This window comes from Halyomorpha halys, unplaced genomic scaffold (assembly GCF_000696795.3).
Source record: "Halyomorpha halys isolate HHAL.00 unplaced genomic scaffold, Hhal_1.1 Scaffold538.1, whole genome shotgun sequence".
Classification (NCBI taxonomy): domain Eukaryota; kingdom Metazoa; phylum Arthropoda; class Insecta; order Hemiptera; family Pentatomidae; genus Halyomorpha; species Halyomorpha halys.
In genome coordinates this window covers 273,654-291,289 of record NW_027108650.1, presented here as the reverse complement: position 1 = coordinate 291,289, position 17,636 = coordinate 273,654, and the positions used below count along the sequence as shown (strand labels likewise).

Below are 17,636 nucleotides of genomic sequence, written 5' to 3'. Positions count from 1 at the left end.
GATAGAGGTGAAATAAAACTAAAGATAAATGAGGAGAAGATGGTAGTGATGATGTAGATAGAGGTGAAATAAAACTAAAGATAAATGAGAAGAAGATTGTTGGGAGTGTCATGTTTTCTATTCACTTCTTTTGTCTAACTCAACTTTCTATTTTGTTTATTTATTCTAGTATTATACTTACATATTTTATTAGTTACATATATTTTCTTATTTTTTATTTTTTTATTTCTTTCCATAACTCAAAATTTTTAATTATTATTAAATTAAATTATTCATATTTATTTGCATTATAAAACTTTAAAAAATTTTATTTCCTTGATTATGTTATGCTACTAACATATTTAATTACCTATATATACGTCTTATTTTCCATTTATTTTATGATTTTATTTTTATTAATTTTCATTTTGTATAATTATTTACTTTAATCATTCTGTTTATATTTTCTATTTTTATTTATTTATTATTTTTTTTGTTTTAACAACCAATAAGTTGTTATGTTGCTCTTTGTTCTTAGCCCTGATGAAGGCTAGAAACTCTGGCCGAAACGTTAGCACTATTAAATAAATTATTTCAACTTATTTGTGTTCTCTGACCGCACACCCAACCATCTTCTTCTCATATATTTCATCCACGGTCTTCTTATCTAAACTAAAGATATGTGAAAATAACTAAAAATAAATAAAATAGTACACTGCACACATTCCTAATAGGTAAGTTAAACAGTCTTACTTATCTATAATCCAAAGAGGTTGCTAGTGCAGTAGGTAGCAATCATCTCAGCTAACAGAAACTTATTTTTATATTTTTATACTTTGTAGAGGATACAATAAATTCAACAGTTCATGATTTAAGTTTGAAGAAGTTAATTTAATGGTAAAATAAATCTTGGTAAAAGGGGAAAAGTGAGTTTGAAATTTAATTAACATAAATTTATCAAATTATAGTAATGATCAAAAGCCTATTCAACCCCTACACCTAGATAAAGTATTTCTGATCATAAAATCAGTAACACTGAATAATGGTTGAAGATGATACGGAAATCGAAGGCAACTATGTTTAGATGACGTTAGTGAAATTCCAGAATGGATTGACTCTGATTACAGCCAAGGCAACCGTATCAGTTGGACCTCAAAGGGATTCGATGTATCGATGTACGCTCTCATCTAACAATCGAATTACATCAAATTCCTTAATTTAAACTTATTGACCGACTTAGCTTATATATATTTTATTATACATATTTTATACAACTTATACATATTTTATTTCAATATTTAAACATTTATTTATAAATTGAAAATATATAAAAATACACAAAACAAGTAAAATTGCTGTAGGTGATGTAATGACATGATACAAATATGTGAAGAATTTACAGATTAATAGAACTCCAATAAAATTTCTAGAAGAAAAGATTTCGCGGACATCTGCTGTTCAGACGCTTAGAAGGATTATCAGATAACGAAGGAGAAGCCAGGTTAGAAACAAGTGGATTTGGGTGGTTGGGAAGTTTATCATGGAAGGAATGGTATCTGGTTCTGGCCAAATCTGGAACATATGGAACATTGAGGTCCTGATGGATGACTTGATTGGTGGTAAAGTAAGGAGCATTAAAGATTTTACGAAGGATATTGTACTGTAAGGAGTGGATTAGGGAAGAATTCAATAGTTTGGAATAGCACCAAAACTCAACTACCTATGTCCAGATAGGCCTTATTATAGTCATGTAGATCAGTCTTTTGTAATGGATTAGAAGTTTACACAGTTTGTCGAGTAAATGTTGTAACAGTCGGAATCGACGAGCAGTTTCCTGTCTTTTCAGTCTTGTATGAAGATTCCATGTCAGTTGTATGTCCAAATGTAGTCCTAAGTAATGGATATGTTCGACAGGAATAAGTCGGCTATTATTAAAGGATACTGTGGGAAAGGAGGTCATATATAATTTCAAAATATATATTTTAAATTCAGTAATCAAAAATTGTAGAAGCTAGAGTCCGTAAAATCGCTATCCGTTATTATAGAAAAAACAAACTTTTATGATCCTTAAGGAACTTGCAAAAGGATTGAGGTGTTTGTTTTTCGCAAGTTTACTTCAAAACCTAAGATAACATAATTTAATTTTACTTTCTTTAGTCCCCGAGATATAGATTTTTAAAAAGCAAAATTTCGTAAAAAATGCACAGAAAAATCTGGATTTTGACTGAAGTTAGAGAATTTATTTTAAAAAAATCTATATCTCAAAAACCATAAGACGTACAGATGTCTGCTAGCATTCAAATTGAAGGTAGTTAAATGTACTATAAAGTAGTTTATGACACTTATATTCGTAGGAGTAGTAATTTTAATAATATTTTCTAAAATTGTTTTATAGTTGTTTAGACAAAATTTCAAATACAAAATTTATATTAATATGTGAATATTATAAAAACTACAACCCCTACGAAGATCCGTTTCATAAATTACTTTATAGTAAGTTGAATTACCTTTATTTTGAATTTTGCCAGACATCTGAACGTCTTGTGGCTCCTGAGATATATTTTTCAAAAATCAACAATTTTATCTGTACAACTAGAAATTAACATTTTGTGAATTTATTTTATCAAACATAATAAAAATTACTACTCCTAAGAAGTTAAACGCTATAACCTGTTCTATAGCCCATTAAACTAGCTTAAATTTAGTGCTTATAGGCATCTGTACGTCGAATGGTTTTTGAGATATAGATTTATCAAAATAAATTTCCGCACATTTTTTAAGAATTGTTGCTTTTTAAAACGTTGTATCTCGGGAACTATACAACGTAAATAACTCTATTAGGGCTCAAATTTTAGAAAATTTACTCGTGTTGAAGGTAGTTTCAAAGATGTAGAGCACCGAATGAAAACTTAATTTTTTTAACGTTTTGATACAGCCGCCATTTTTTATTCCTCTACCTATACTAGCCAGACTCAATATTGACTAGTAATTAATTATAGATAGTTTTCATTAAAGTAATCAAATTTGGGGCGAAATAACTACTTTTTTTTCTTCCCGGCTCTTGTATTAATACTGTAGGCCATTCGGTAGGTTTGTAATGAAGAGTTGAGGTAATTAGATGGGATTTTTTTTAATTTACAAGAAAAAAATTGTTTAAAGTACTCATCGAAATCGATTAAGAATAAATTAGAATCATTTTTATCCTAACAAATAACTTTTAAAGTTTTTTTTTTACTCATACATCAGTAAATTTGACGTAAGTTTATGATCGAATGATACAGGCGTATAGAGAAACTACCCATTGGTAGCACTCTAATAACGTTTTTACATTAGTAGGTCTCGTGGCCATCTTCTTTTCAGGCGCCTCGGAGGACTATCAGGAATGGAAGAGGATGCAAGGTAAGAAACTAGGGGGTTTGAGTGATTAGGGAGTTTATAATGGGAGGATTGATATATGTTCGGGCTAGATCAGTTACATACGGAACATTAAGGTCTTTATGGATGATTTTATTTGCGATATTGTATTAAGTAATTATGTAAGGCGTATTAAGGATTTTAGGAAGAATTTTGGATTGTTAGGATTGGATACGAGATGAATTCGAAGGTTTAGTTGAGCCCCAAAGCTCAACTCCATATGTCTAGATAGGCCTTATTATTATATTTGACAAAATAAATTCACAAAATGTTAATTTCAAGTTGTTCAGATAAAATTGTTAATTTTTGAAAAATATATCTCAGGAACCATAAGACGTTCACATGTCTGCCAGCACTCAAAATAAAGCTTTGATTAGAATGCTAGCAGATATATGAACGTCTTATGGGTTTTGAGATATAGATTTATGATAATAATTCACTAACTTCAGTTAAATTTAGTTTTTTCAGTGCATTTTATATGAAATGTTGCTTTTTAAAAAACTATATCTCTGAAACTATTGAGCATAAATAACTCTTATTATATATTTCTTATAATTCTTATATTAGTGCTCATATTTTAGAAAATTCTCTCTACTTTAAATCATGCTATGTTAGGTTTTTAAGTATTCTTGGTAGCTTTAAATATATAGATTTCCAAATGAAAAATAATTTTTTTTAAATTTTTTAAACAGCAGCCATTTTTTATTCATCGTAATTTTTCTTGTAAATAATTATATATAGTTTTCATTAAAGTAATAAAAAACTGAGGTGCAATAACTGCCTTTTTTCTCCTCCTTGGCTCTTGTACTAGTTTTATTGCTTTTTGCTTTATAATAAACAACTTTTCAATCCCAGGAACAAAGAGATTTCTTATCTTGTGGTTCCGTAAACCATGTGATCTTTCCGTCTTGGGAAATCATTTTTGAAATATGCAGGTTTACGAAGATACTAATTCCTATGTTCCTGGCAGAAATGAAGATAATCGTTTCAGTCATTTCGAATGTAATTATGAAGTTTAAAACAAATTTCCGGTAGAAAATGGAGTTTTCCTAACCAATGCGAGCTGTCAAATAATGCTTTTATGATCTTATAAGATGTGTTACAACTAAATATAAGACATGTGAGATGTTTTATATCTAAAATACTGTTGCGTTAGTGTTTGTATGCAAATGTTTTTAATTTTTTGTTGCAAAATGTTTATTGTAAATATCATTATCATTAATTTTTTGAATATTAATACACTTTTTTATAGTAATATTTTAATTTTTTTTTCTTTATGATTTTATTTGATAAATAGAACTTATGAGGTTAAGTAATAAATAAATAACTATAAAATAAATTATAGTTAAATGTAAATCAAAGATGACTTGAAATTATTTATTACTCTAAACATCATGGTCGACCTCAAAATATAATACTGTATGATATAATATAATACTATTATTATTACATAAAACATAATATAATAATCAAAATATAATACTTTACATAATAAAGAAAAACATATAAAATAAAATGATTAAATAGAACAAAGATTTCCTGTGCTAAAAAATTATTGTTAAATATTGAAAGATTACAAAAAAAAAATTGTGTTAGCTAATTGATAATCACTTAGTCAATGTTTCACAAATTCAGAGATGAGAACTTTATCTTTAAAAATAAATGACATACCCTTAATAATTTCGTAAATATAAATACAAATTAAAAATTAATATATTAAATATTTTAAAAATGAACAAGGTTTTAATTAGACGTTAAAGAGGTAAAGATTGACATAATATTATAGGATGTATTGTTATTCAATCTACTTGTTCGGAATTGCACCAGTATAAAGGTGAAGCTCTGATGAACCTCTACAAAGTGGGGCGAAACGTCAGAAAATAAATAGTTGTAAACTATTTTTGTTTCTCTTTTGACTACAATCCTAACCATCTTCTTCATTATTTGAAATTATATGGTCAATTAGTTATAAATATTATATAATTTAACAATCCTCACAATCAGGTCTGTATTATTATCAATTTATTAAAATTTATATTTTGAACGATTTCTTATTTCTCTTATTAAAAAGTCTACCCATCTAAATTTTAACTTTATAAATCACAGATTTAATTTTACTTAAAATTTCTGCATAATGTTGCAGACAGAATGAGAAAATATAAGTTTTAATAAATTGAAAATAAGCCTGTTGAGATTGTGATGAAGATTAAATAATGCAGTTGCTGATTGTTATAATAGTGCTAGGGGATTTGCTGATAATATTTTTAAATTTAAATTTAAAAAATCGATACTTAGGACTCCATCTTGACAAGAGACTTACTTGGAATCCACATACAAGACTGAAACGACAAGAAACTGCTCGTAGATTCCGATTGCTACAACACTTACTTGACAAACGCTCTAAACTTCCCATTCACTACAAAAAATTAGTATACACTACAATAATCAGACCAATTTGGACATATGGAATTGAGCTCTGGGGCTCGACCAAACCATCAAATTCTTCCAGCATCCAATCGTTACAATCCAAAATCCTACGTGAAATCCTTGATGCTCCTTATTACGTCACAAATAAATTCATTCATAAAGACCTTAACATCCCATTCGTTGCAGATTTGACCCAAAACAGATACGCGTCTTTTCATTCCAAACTCCTTACCCATCCTAACCCATTAATTCTTAATCTTTCATCCTTAACAATCCCTCATAATCCTCCGAGGCCACGGGACCTTCTAGTTTAAATTAATGTTTGAAGTACCACCAATGGGTGGTTCCTTCCCAAGATTTTCAAGTGTATATGAAACATACTACATATTTACCTATTGTATTATTTTGTACAGTTGTAAATTACAATAAATAAATAATTTAAAAAAAAAATTTAAAAAGGGACGAAATAGATAATTAACCATAAAATAAGATAAATTAATTAATAAAAATTATTCTCTTATTGATGTGCTGTTTAATAGGTTAATTTTAACAAGAATATATTAGACATATTGGACAGAATATCCTACAAATTTCAACAGTTGATGTGAGGCTTTGAAATTTTATTTTAAAGTATGCTAATTTATAATTCCAGGCTGTAATTTAATGTATTGTCCCCGATGATGTAAGGTCAGATCGGCCAAAACGTTGTGGATTTGAAGTTATTACGAAAGTTGAGACTTTATGAACGTCCTTTATTTTAATTATTTAATATTTTATTAATTATAAAATAATACTAACTATTTACTTAATAATACCACTCTCATATAGGATATCAGAAAATATACAGAAAATTGTTTTACTCACAAAAAATATATACAATTTTATTATTCTATATTTTTACATATTTACCTCATTAATGTCTCATTTGAACCGCTTTATAGGTTGTGAGGATTTTATTTTTTTTATAGGTAAAAATTCTTAAAAATGAATAAGGCTTGGCCGAAGTTATTAATAAAGAGTGATGGGACTTTGTGGATATAATATTTTTTTTATAAAAGTAAAACATCGATTTTCTTAATTTTTTTTCAACTTATAATTTTTAACTTTTCTTCACAAAAAACTACCAATACATTCCTAAAATTCTCTGTAAGTAATTTTTTTACATATTTTCTATTCCTATCTTTGCTGAAAAATACATTTTTAAATAAAACAAAATTATTTATTTGTTAACAGCTTATTCCTGATGTGCCTTACCTGTAGTAGATGCCGCCAAGATATCTTCGGCTGGTGGATATCGGGATGCACGGACAAAATCGTCCTAGACCTCGAATGATATCCTGTCAAACTGGGTCATACCCTTCGTGTAAACAATGCTATAAGACTATCCGTAATGTGTAATACGAATTTTTTATTATATATTTTATTAATGTTGATTAAAGTAGATATATATTTTTTCAAATTATTGAAAAATATTATTTTAATATTTAAAGAATTATTTGCTTAGGTCCTTGTTTATACATAAGAAATATTTATTTTATTTATTTTTTTTTTTTTAGAATTCGATATTACAGAAAAATAAATTTCGAATAGTAAGTTTATTTAATTTGCAATTAATATATATGTATATATATCTTTTGTTAATTGTGTTTTATTTTCGATTTTAAATTATTATTGAGTATATACCACTGAAAGTATAATTTACCCGTAAATAGGAATTTGACACTATTGACAAGTAGTATATCTCGGACGCGACTGAGTGGCCAGCGTAACAACCCGCCGTGTAAGCTCTTAGCGTCCTGACTGAGGCTATGGGTTCAGGGCGCGCATGAGCACCTCGGTCAAAGAGTTGGATGGCGTTCTTCCACTTCTTCAGCGGTTCTAAGGGGCTGCAAGAACACGATTCATACTTAGCATCTTATTGCAATAGGATTCTTAATTATTGGTGAGATGAACAGACATTTTTAAACCTAAAATATAAATACAATAAAAAAACATCAAAAATTATTTTTTTTTTAAATTAAAAAACTTCTTATTATATTAAAATGTTACTCTAGTTAAACTTTGGAATAATTCAAGTTTGTAATAGAAGACAAAGCGTTTCTTATAGCTAGCAATGGATCATTACCTGTTCTTCCTGTCTTGATTTTATTAAAAACAAATTTGTTTATTATATTTCTTATATTTTTGTTATTATACTTCCACTTACCATCCTGTTTCGTTAAAATTAATCCTGGCTCGTTTCATTGGCATAGGCCTTCGACTACTCCTTATCAATGCCTCTTCCTTCGTTGAGAAATCTCTTATCTCCAATCATCTACTTACTGGGAAACTTCCCCTTGTCCAGACATTCGTTGAGGATGTCTATGAGTTCCTCCGCAATCCTAGAGACATTATTTTTGATGATTGCAGCGTTTATTCCATCGGATCCCGGAGCTTAGACGATCCTTTGCTTATGCCATAGCAATACGAAGGTCACATATATCCCATGGTGGGCATCTGGTGGGTATAACGTGGTTTGTCTTTTTCTTTCGTCTTCTGTATTATAGAGAAGGGTTAGGATAGTGCAGAAGATTCCTAGGATATGTATAGTCTGTGTATATAATTGCTGATTTCTCCAGGGAGGTTAACTGGACTCCACTATCTGAAGCGGCTGTACGGTATGCCATCCCAGTGGTTCTATTTTCATTCCTTAGAAACTCGTTCAGGATTTCTTCTTAAGGCGGGGCACGCCGTTTTGGAATACCCTCTACACGTGCTTGGCTCTGCACTCCTGGTACCTACCCCTTACTCTGTAATAGCTCTCAAAGAGGCTGCATCCATTGAATACGTTCGCCCTCCGGCGTTGGAAGGAAATATTTTCAGCTTCTTTGATGGCCCCGTCAACAACCCTGTGACCAATGACCAATGAACTCTCTTCTATCTGCGCCATCTCCTCCCATTCTCTGTCCACAAGTTTGGAAACCACTAGGGTAGACGATCCAACCTAAACATCTATGACCTAGTCCAAGAAATGGATTGAGATACCGAAGCGACTGTCGACAGAGCCTATTTTCAAAATCGCATCAAAGAATCAACACAATCAAGCTACTCATCCTTCACAACTTGACTGTGTCCCACTTTTTTTTTTAATTTACTAGGCAGTTCCAATCTTCTCTTTGACAGTTAAATGACAATCTCTTATTAATTTAACTGTGATAAATCGATCTTCAAATTGGATTGTGGTCTTCCATTTTTCTCTGCTGACCCTTCGCTCCTAGTTGCCCATCTCCCGAAAAAGCTGGAGTACGTTTTGTATAGTGGACTTTGATTAGTGGTTTCGAACAATAATTCGAAAGAACCATTATTCTTACCTGAATAGAAATACGTTTGTTGCTGTTTTACCGTTACTGTTTTAAAATTAATGATATTACAAGTAAAAAAAACAATATAGTTGAGTTCGGCAAAGCAGCCTCAAGACAAATGAGCGATTATTTGCTCCCTGTTCGTTCCAAAGGCATGAGGTTGTAGGCTTTTTTGTCTTTCTTTTTTTTTTCTTATCCCTCTATAACAGAAAAACATGAAATTAGTGGGTTGCATTACGTATGGTTACATAATTCGAATTGGTTTATACCTTTTTCTACGATATATGATATAATGATTGATGTTTGAAGGTGTACATTGAGATACTTATCTGGTGTTCTAGTATGCCGGTTCCAAGTGGATTCGATTATAAAAAATTTGGTGGGGGAGGTCATCTCGTGATGATTAAACAGAGAAAAATCAAAATAAAACAATTAACAGTTATAGATAAAACATAAAAGTACATAATAACAAAAAAATAGTCAGACGTCGAAAAAATAGTTGGGGGGGAAGGGTGTGCAAAAGAAGAAAGGAGTTATATTGTATATATATATATATATATATATATATATATTATAATTAAGCGTGAGCCAATAGTTGGATTAGTTACTACAGTATATTAAGAGAGACAATACTGTCAACACGGATCGATTTGAAAGCAAACTAAAATATTGAGGAGACCCTGAGCTCTCGACCATCTTTTCTTTTCTCTTCTATTATTTAACGACCATCAGCGGGCGGTAGAAATCTATATTTCCATATTCTCCGTTCGTGATCGAAATAACTCTACTCTTGACCTATTTGTCCTATTGATCGATCCCTTTATTAAAAAAACAAAAAGGTGAGTAACTTACCCTTCCCTTGAAACTCGATATATCCATATTGAAAAAATATATAAAATATTTATTTCATTCCACGAGGACTCCGACTAAGAGTTAGCTTTAGACTAAGGGAAATGTTTGAATCATTGGCAATTTTTTTCCGAAAGGAAAAAAATTTAACAACAGAAATAATTAAAGAGACTCCATAAAAATAATCTAGAACTATTTTAGTTGTAAATTTTATGATTTTTTTTTTTTTTTTAGAAAAATTTTATTTGTAAAATTCCGTTACAGATATATTAATATGCGTATATGTATATTAATATATAATGAAATTAAAACAATTTAAAATATAATTTTTAAAATTTTTTTATATACACGATTTAATTTGTATAAAAAGGTACGATGAGTTCTTAATAATAATCACCAAGTGAGTATTTTGTTTTGTTGTTATTAGTTCTTTCTCAGCACTTTATACTATTTTTACTATCAGTTAATCTTGAGGGTATAAAAAAAAAAGTCTGTTATTAAATTAAGTCTAGTATTATGTAAAAACTAAAATACAGTAAAAAAGTTAATATTAAGGAAGTGTGTATATTAATATATGATGTAAAATTTATTAAGTGGAAAAGATGGTCGGGGGGAGGAGAGGGGGAGTACGTTTAGCAAAAAAAAAAATACATAAATAATTTTTTTGTTTATTTTTGTTTTGTTTTTTTTACTGACCGTACCCCCCGACCATCTTTTCTACTTATTAATGTACGATTAACTATCTACACCACATTTTAAATTTATTAACGTGTTTTTAGAAATATCTTTTATATATGATTTAATTTGTATACAAAAGATCATTTAGGTTTTAACTGTAATCCCAAAGTGAGTGATTTCGTTTTGTAATATTTTTTTTAATACCAATTTATCTGAAGAGCCGGTTAAGCGGAGGTCGGTTAAGCAATTCTACTCTACCTCGATTTCACTTATATTTAAATATAGGTAAAATCACTAAATATTTTTCCGAATGGGTCAGATCTATTATAAGTGTAATTCATAAAATTTGAGTTTTGAAAAATTACCAATGGGGAAATAATTAATTAATAAAAGCTAAATAATTTTTCATGAACAAGATGTTTTTAAAAAAATTCTAGTTGCTATAATGTACTATTTGACCTGAGCATTTGGTCAGACAATTCAACCTTGATTGAAATGTCCTTAGCCCAATATTTCATCTGCAGAAAAACCTTCACCTAGCTGCAATTCGAAAACGAAGGCTTGCACTTATATAGGAAATATATACTTTCAAATCTGTATATTTTCACTATATAGTTTTGTGTACGTGTGTCTATACTTATTATATTTTTTAATACACAAATATATTTATATTGATATCCTATTTTGCTGATTTGAAGGATATGGCTTAAGGGTTACAGTTAAAGAGCTTACAGTTTAAGCCTTAGTCAAAGTCGAAAAAATCAGTTATTTAACTCCAATTTTTTATTACTTTAATAAAAACTACATATAATTAATAGTCAAATTTAATAAGAGCGCAAGTTTAGTTTGGGGAAATACAATATGGCTGTTGTTTCAAAATGTTAAAACAAAATAATTTTTCATTAACTTTTTCATCTACTCAGCTACAGTACTATAACACCTAAGAAAACATCATTTAAAGTTGATATATTTTGCTAAAATATGAGCCCTAATAGAGCTATTTACGTCCAATAGTTCTCGAGGAACAGTTTTTTATAAACTAACAAAAGATAAATAAAAACAAAATATAAATGGCATAAACTACTTTGTAACACATTAAGCTGGCTTTCTGATTGTTAATAGACAATTTGAGCTAGTTTAATGTTCACAAAATTTCTAATTTCAGTTGTTCAGATAAAATTGTTGATTTTTGAAAAATATATCTCAGGAACAATAAGACGTACACATCTCTGGCAGAACTCAAAATAAAGGTAATTCAACTTACTATAAAATAATTTATGAAACGTATCTTCGTAGGGGTTGTAGTTTTTATAATATTCACATATTAATATAAATTTTGTCTGAACAACTATAAATCAATTTCTTTTTTAGCAAATTTCATGATAACTACTATTCTTACGAAGGTAAAGGTCATAAACTACTTTATAGCTCATTAAACTAGCATCTATTTGAGTGCTAATAGACATCCGTACGTCATATAGTTTCTGAGATATAGATTTCTCAAAATAAGTTAACTAACTACTGATATTTCAGTACATTTTTATGAAATGTTGCTTTTTAAAAATCTACATCTCGAGAATTATTGAACGTAAATAGCTCTATTAGGGCTTAAATTTTATCAAATTTACTCTACTTTAAATGATGTTCTCTTTTCTAGTGATTTTGGTAATTTTAAAGATATAGAGCTCCAAAGTAAACATTTTTTTTTGTTTTGAAACAGCCGCCATTTTTTATTCCTCCTTTCCTATACTTGACAGACTCATCAGTTTTGACTAGTAATTATACATAGTATTCATTAAAGTAATAAAAAATTGGGGTGGAATAACTGACTTTTTTCCTCTTCTAGGGCTCTTGTACTAGTAGGGTGCGAAAACCAAGCCAAACCAGAGAGGACTAAGATGATCGCTTTGCTGAATTCCTTTAAAAATATGGATTCAGTATTGTAGCTTTCGTGGGCTACTCTGTGATCGCAGTCTCTAACTAAAAGACAAATCATTTACCTTTAAATATAGCTAATTACACAATATAAATACACGGAAAATGGATAATTGTCCAGAAAATGAAACAAAAAGGAAAATTATTGGGTAAAAATTTTTTTTTTTAGCATAGTTTTATTGCATAAATATAAAATATACATTATTTACTATATTGTTTTTGGATACCCCCTTAATTTATTTTTCTGACACTAATTACACTTTACAAACTTATCTATTTTATATTTTGGTTATACAAACTAATGAGGAAAAAAGAATACATAAAATTGGATAGAATAAAATGGATATCATTGATTTATGATTACATTAATATATGTTTAGTTCTTTTGTGTTTATATCTACGGGTTCTAATTTCCTATTACTGTGATTAGAGGGTTTAATGAGTTGGGGCAAGACTGAAGAAATTATGTGTCAGTTCATATATGTAATCCTATACGGTGTCTATATTTAATTCCCTGTGCATTTTAGATATTCCTCTATAATATCGATAGTTATTAATGATTCTGAGGAATTTGTTTTGAAATACTTGTATTTTTTTTTTTATGTTGGTTGAATTAATAAAACTTATGGGGCAGGTATAAGTTAAAATGGGACTTTGTACTTTTCATATATTGTCAATTTATTTCTATTGGATAATATTGATTTTATATTAGAGTATAGTTACAATCAAAGGTAATATAAGACGCTCGCCAAATGGGGTTTTAGTGGGGCGGGCTAGCCGGGAAGGATTACCTTCTATTATTTTTGATGTTATGATCTCCTCTTATGAGATTATGACAAGTCGTACATCGACGATCCTACTCCCGTAAAGTAAGATAAGTAAGGCTTCCATGCAGGGCGGAAGTGGGGGGAATTTTAGCCATTTTTTCAATGCTGTTCGATTTAACTAACTTTAGTCGCCTCTTCCTGTTTTAAATAAATGTTTACCCAAAAACGTATTATTATGTTTTAAAACTAATTTCATTCATTTGATTATAAGACAATGTACAATTTTTTTTTTTTAGCCTAGTTGTTTAATTCAGATATTTCATGGGGCAATATGTTGGGGAATATTACCTGAATGATATGAACGGTGTGGACTGTATTTATAATGAGTAAATAAAAAATTAATCATATTGAAAAGTGAAAATAAAACCTCTATTCTTGAATAAGTTATAAAATGATTGATTTTATGGGATTGAACCACCTCTATGGTTACATATGGTTAGTAAATTCAATTTTGACTAATAATTTGAATGGTATTACATATAGAATAATAAAAGATATTACAGTTTTACTTGGTTGCTGATTGATGATGGACCTTGAAGACTGGGTCTTATTTTATACTCTCCTCTCTCCCTCATCCTGCGTCTGTCCCTTTGCCTGGGTGTAGTGAAGAATCACGCATTCATCCTGAATTGTTGGGCAAGCAAAATAGTTTTGCTCTGACCTCAGAGACTTTGTTCACTCTTGAACCTGTTCATATCCGGTCTAGAGGACCCCTACTATTTTATGGATTTGCCAATAGATGTCAGGCTTCATATCCTATTCAAAATGTGTGAGGGTTCTTCCTCAAACACCTAGTAATATTTAAAAACTAAAATATGGTGGATGGCATGCCCGGGATAGGAAAAAGTGAAGGAAGAATATAAGAAAGGAATACGTTCTTGCAAATACTCAATTGTTTGGTAACTGGTCACATTATCCGCTGCAATCTTATCGTTAAGTGAAAGTTTTAAAAAAATTATCATATAAAGAAATTGATATAAATTCAATCATTTCGAAAAGTTAAATGAAATGAGTTAGAAGGAGCTAAGTTGAATTCCAGGTATTTCAAAATCTACAAATAATATTCATAAATGATGATTTTTTCCGTAAATAGAAAATTGTAAATAATTTACTTATACGCACTATAATAATAAGAAAGTGAATCATAAGAACCATTATATTAGTTTATTTCTCTTTGTTATATAAAAACATCTTTAGTGATCACCGTGTAATATTTTATTTTACTCTCTCATCGAATTGAAAATTATACCTATTATATAAAAACAACTTTTGTAATCACTTGTAATATTTTAGTTTACTCTCTCAGTGAATTCAAAACTCTTTCTATTATAGAAAAACAACTTTAGTGATCACATTGTAATATTTTATTTTACTCTCTCATCGAATTGAAAACTAAATCTATTATATAAAAACAACTTTAGTGATCACCGTGTAATATTTTATTTTACTCTCTCATCGAATTGAAAACTATACCTGTTATATAAAAACAACTTCTGTGATCACTTGCAATGTTTTATTTTACACTCTCAGCGAATTGAAAACTCTATCATAGAAAAAAATTATTGGTGATCACCGTGTAATTTGAGAAACGAGCAGTACAATTAAATGAACAATTGTATCATTTCTAAATGGGTACCCCCCCAATATTATGCAATGTTCTTTATTTTTTTTTTGTTAGGAATATAAAACTTTCAAAAATTATGTATTTTTCTGTTTCTAGGAAACATAACGCGCTGCATTCACATTATGAAATAAACTTTCGAGAGATTCGTCATTTCTCTTCTTTGCGTTAACAGCGGCACATGTTATATTTTTTAGCTGAGTAATCTTTAAAAATAATGATTTTTTTTCTTTCTAGGCAACATCACTTGCTGCATTATAGAAAATTCATCATTTTGAAGAGATATAATTTTGATTATGGACAAAAGTGAAAAGAAATGAGTTTGGAAGGGTTCTATTGAATTCAAGATATTTGGAAATCGCTAAGGTAAGCTAAACAGTTAATATTTTTTTCATTTTTTTTTTTTTTTATTTAATCGACTTACCTTACTACTTTGAATGGCACATCTGGAAAAAAATATTATTTTATATTTGACGTATTACTGAAAATGTACCGTAGTCTGTGGTCACTTTTTGACAACCCAACTAGTGTTAGAGGCTGTCAAAGAAATCCCTGTCTATGTTACAATGTTACAATACAACATGTCATTTAAAAATAACGCCAAAACTCTTTTTGTCAGATGTGGCACACACTTTTCAAGCATTCTATCGGTTTAATTTTAAAATAATATACATTTTTTTTTTAAATATTTAAAAATAACGATTTTTCTGTTTCTAGGTAACATCACTCGCAGCATTATAGAAAATTCATCACTTCAAGAATACTGATTATACAATTTTATAATGTGAACTATGGATAAAAGTGAAAACCAATGAGTTTGAAGAAGTTCAATTGAATTCAAGATATGTGGAAACCGGTAAGTCCAATTTGCAAATTTAATTTTTTTTCTTACTACCCATGCTCCGACTAGGCTTAAAAAAAAATCGTCATATGAAGGAATTATTACAATCTGATTATGATTAAAAATGAGGAGAAATAAGTTTTAAGAGCTTCAGTTGTTTTATTTATTTATTTATTATTTTTCTATATATTGTTAATATTTATTCTATATTTATTTTAACATAGTTTGTTATTTTTTTATTTATTTTTTGTGTTTTTTTATTTTATCCATTATTCTGTTAAAGGGACATTGGGTTGAAACCAAAGTATGAAAGAGAAAAAGAAGGGAAGGAAAAGAAAAAAAAGAGAGAAAGGGGAAAGGATAGAAAAGGAGGAAAAAAATCATGAAAAAGAGAAAAAGAAAAGATAAAAGAACTAAAGAGATGAAAAAATAAATAAATAAGAGAAAGGAAAAAAAAGAGGTGTGGTCTAATGCTGTATAGTATAATGTGTATTTTTTTTTTTTTAGCCTTAGTAAAATTGATTAGTGATTTTTTTTTATTCCAGAAAACATTACGCGCTAAAATCACGTCATGAAATCGAGCTTTTAGAAAAATACTTCATTTCAAGAATTTATACTATATGATTAATGGATAAAATTGAAAAAAAAATGAGTTTGAAAGAATTTGGTTGGATTCAAGATATATAGATCGATCAGTTAGTTACATTATTTCAGCATCTTTTTAAAAATAATTTCTTATACTCAAAGTAAGTAAATTCTTTCTTTAAAAGTTTTATTATAAAATAAATAGGTTCTAAGCTAATAAAAATTATATTTGAATACTACTTTATTATTAAACCAATAAGGTGGTTTTAAAAAGAATTTTAAAGATATTTAATTATTTAATTACGTTAATGAACTATTTTTTTCAGTAACTATATATCGATATTACAAGATTACATCAGTAATGTTTCATACCCACAGTAATAGTTTCCCGAAAAAGATTTGCTTCTAGCAGGTATAAGTAAAAAATAATCAGCTCATCTCTTAACCTGTCTCTCCACCTGAAATTACTAGTTTATAAAAGTTTACTTGGACCGGCCCTCCTCTACAGAGCACCTATACAGGTTAACATAGCACCCATACAGGCTAACATAGCACCCATACAGGCTAACATAGCACCCACAACAGCGAAGCAACTCCAACAGTTTCAGAGTAGTATTTTGGGACGTATTGTGGAATTATTCTCCTTAACAAAGTGCCACAACTGACTCGATTAATATGTCAATTGGACCGCCGATAGTGTCAGAATTCATCTCACGGAGGGACATCAAATTCCTTGAGTGGCACCAACACAGTGGCACCAGTAGGATGCCCATAAAGGTGGCCAACACATAAACAGCCTCTGGCTCCACAGAGGAGTACTAACTTATACTGGCAACAAGACAACTGGTGAACCCCATCATCAGGAGGCACAAGTTTTCCCATCTATACCCATCATATTTCCTTTCTTTATCCTTACGTTTTATCTATTAATTTCTTTTAATACTTATTTTATTTTATGACTTATTTATTTCTTTTGATACTCGTTAATTTTATTTTATTACATTAATATTTCATATTACTATTTATATTTTATTTTATTAAAACTTAATGCTCTCCCCCATCTTAATTATTTATTTTAATACTTTTTTTAGTTTATTACTCATTTATTTCTTTTGATACTTTTTTATTTTATTACTTAT

General features: G+C 29.1%; 1 protein-coding gene and 1 long non-coding RNA gene across 3 annotated transcripts in view; one reads left to right on the top strand and one right to left on the bottom strand.

Annotated features, from left to right (window-relative positions):
* Positions 1 to 7,607, bottom strand: part of LOC136795654 (uncharacterized) — a 223,956-nt gene extending 216,349 nt beyond the window's left edge. The window contains exon 1 of the mRNA XM_067046953.1: positions 7,075 to 7,607. The gene's annotated coding sequence lies outside the window, so the exon portion shown is untranslated. The remainder of the gene's footprint in view (positions 1 to 7,074) is intronic.
* A 7,650-nt stretch (positions 7,608 to 15,257) lies between these two features.
* LOC106684026 (uncharacterized) lies at positions 15,258 to 17,550 on the top strand. Of its 2 annotated transcripts, XR_010843287.1 has the most exons (5): positions 15,258 to 15,437; positions 15,789 to 15,927; positions 16,196 to 16,372; positions 16,458 to 16,658; positions 16,824 to 17,550. It is a non-coding gene; the product is annotated as an uncharacterized lncRNA (long non-coding RNA). The 2 variants fall into 2 exon arrangements; XR_001343637.2 differs by having other exon boundaries at positions 16,458 to 17,550.
* The last annotated feature ends 86 nt before the right edge of the window (positions 17,551 to 17,636 follow it).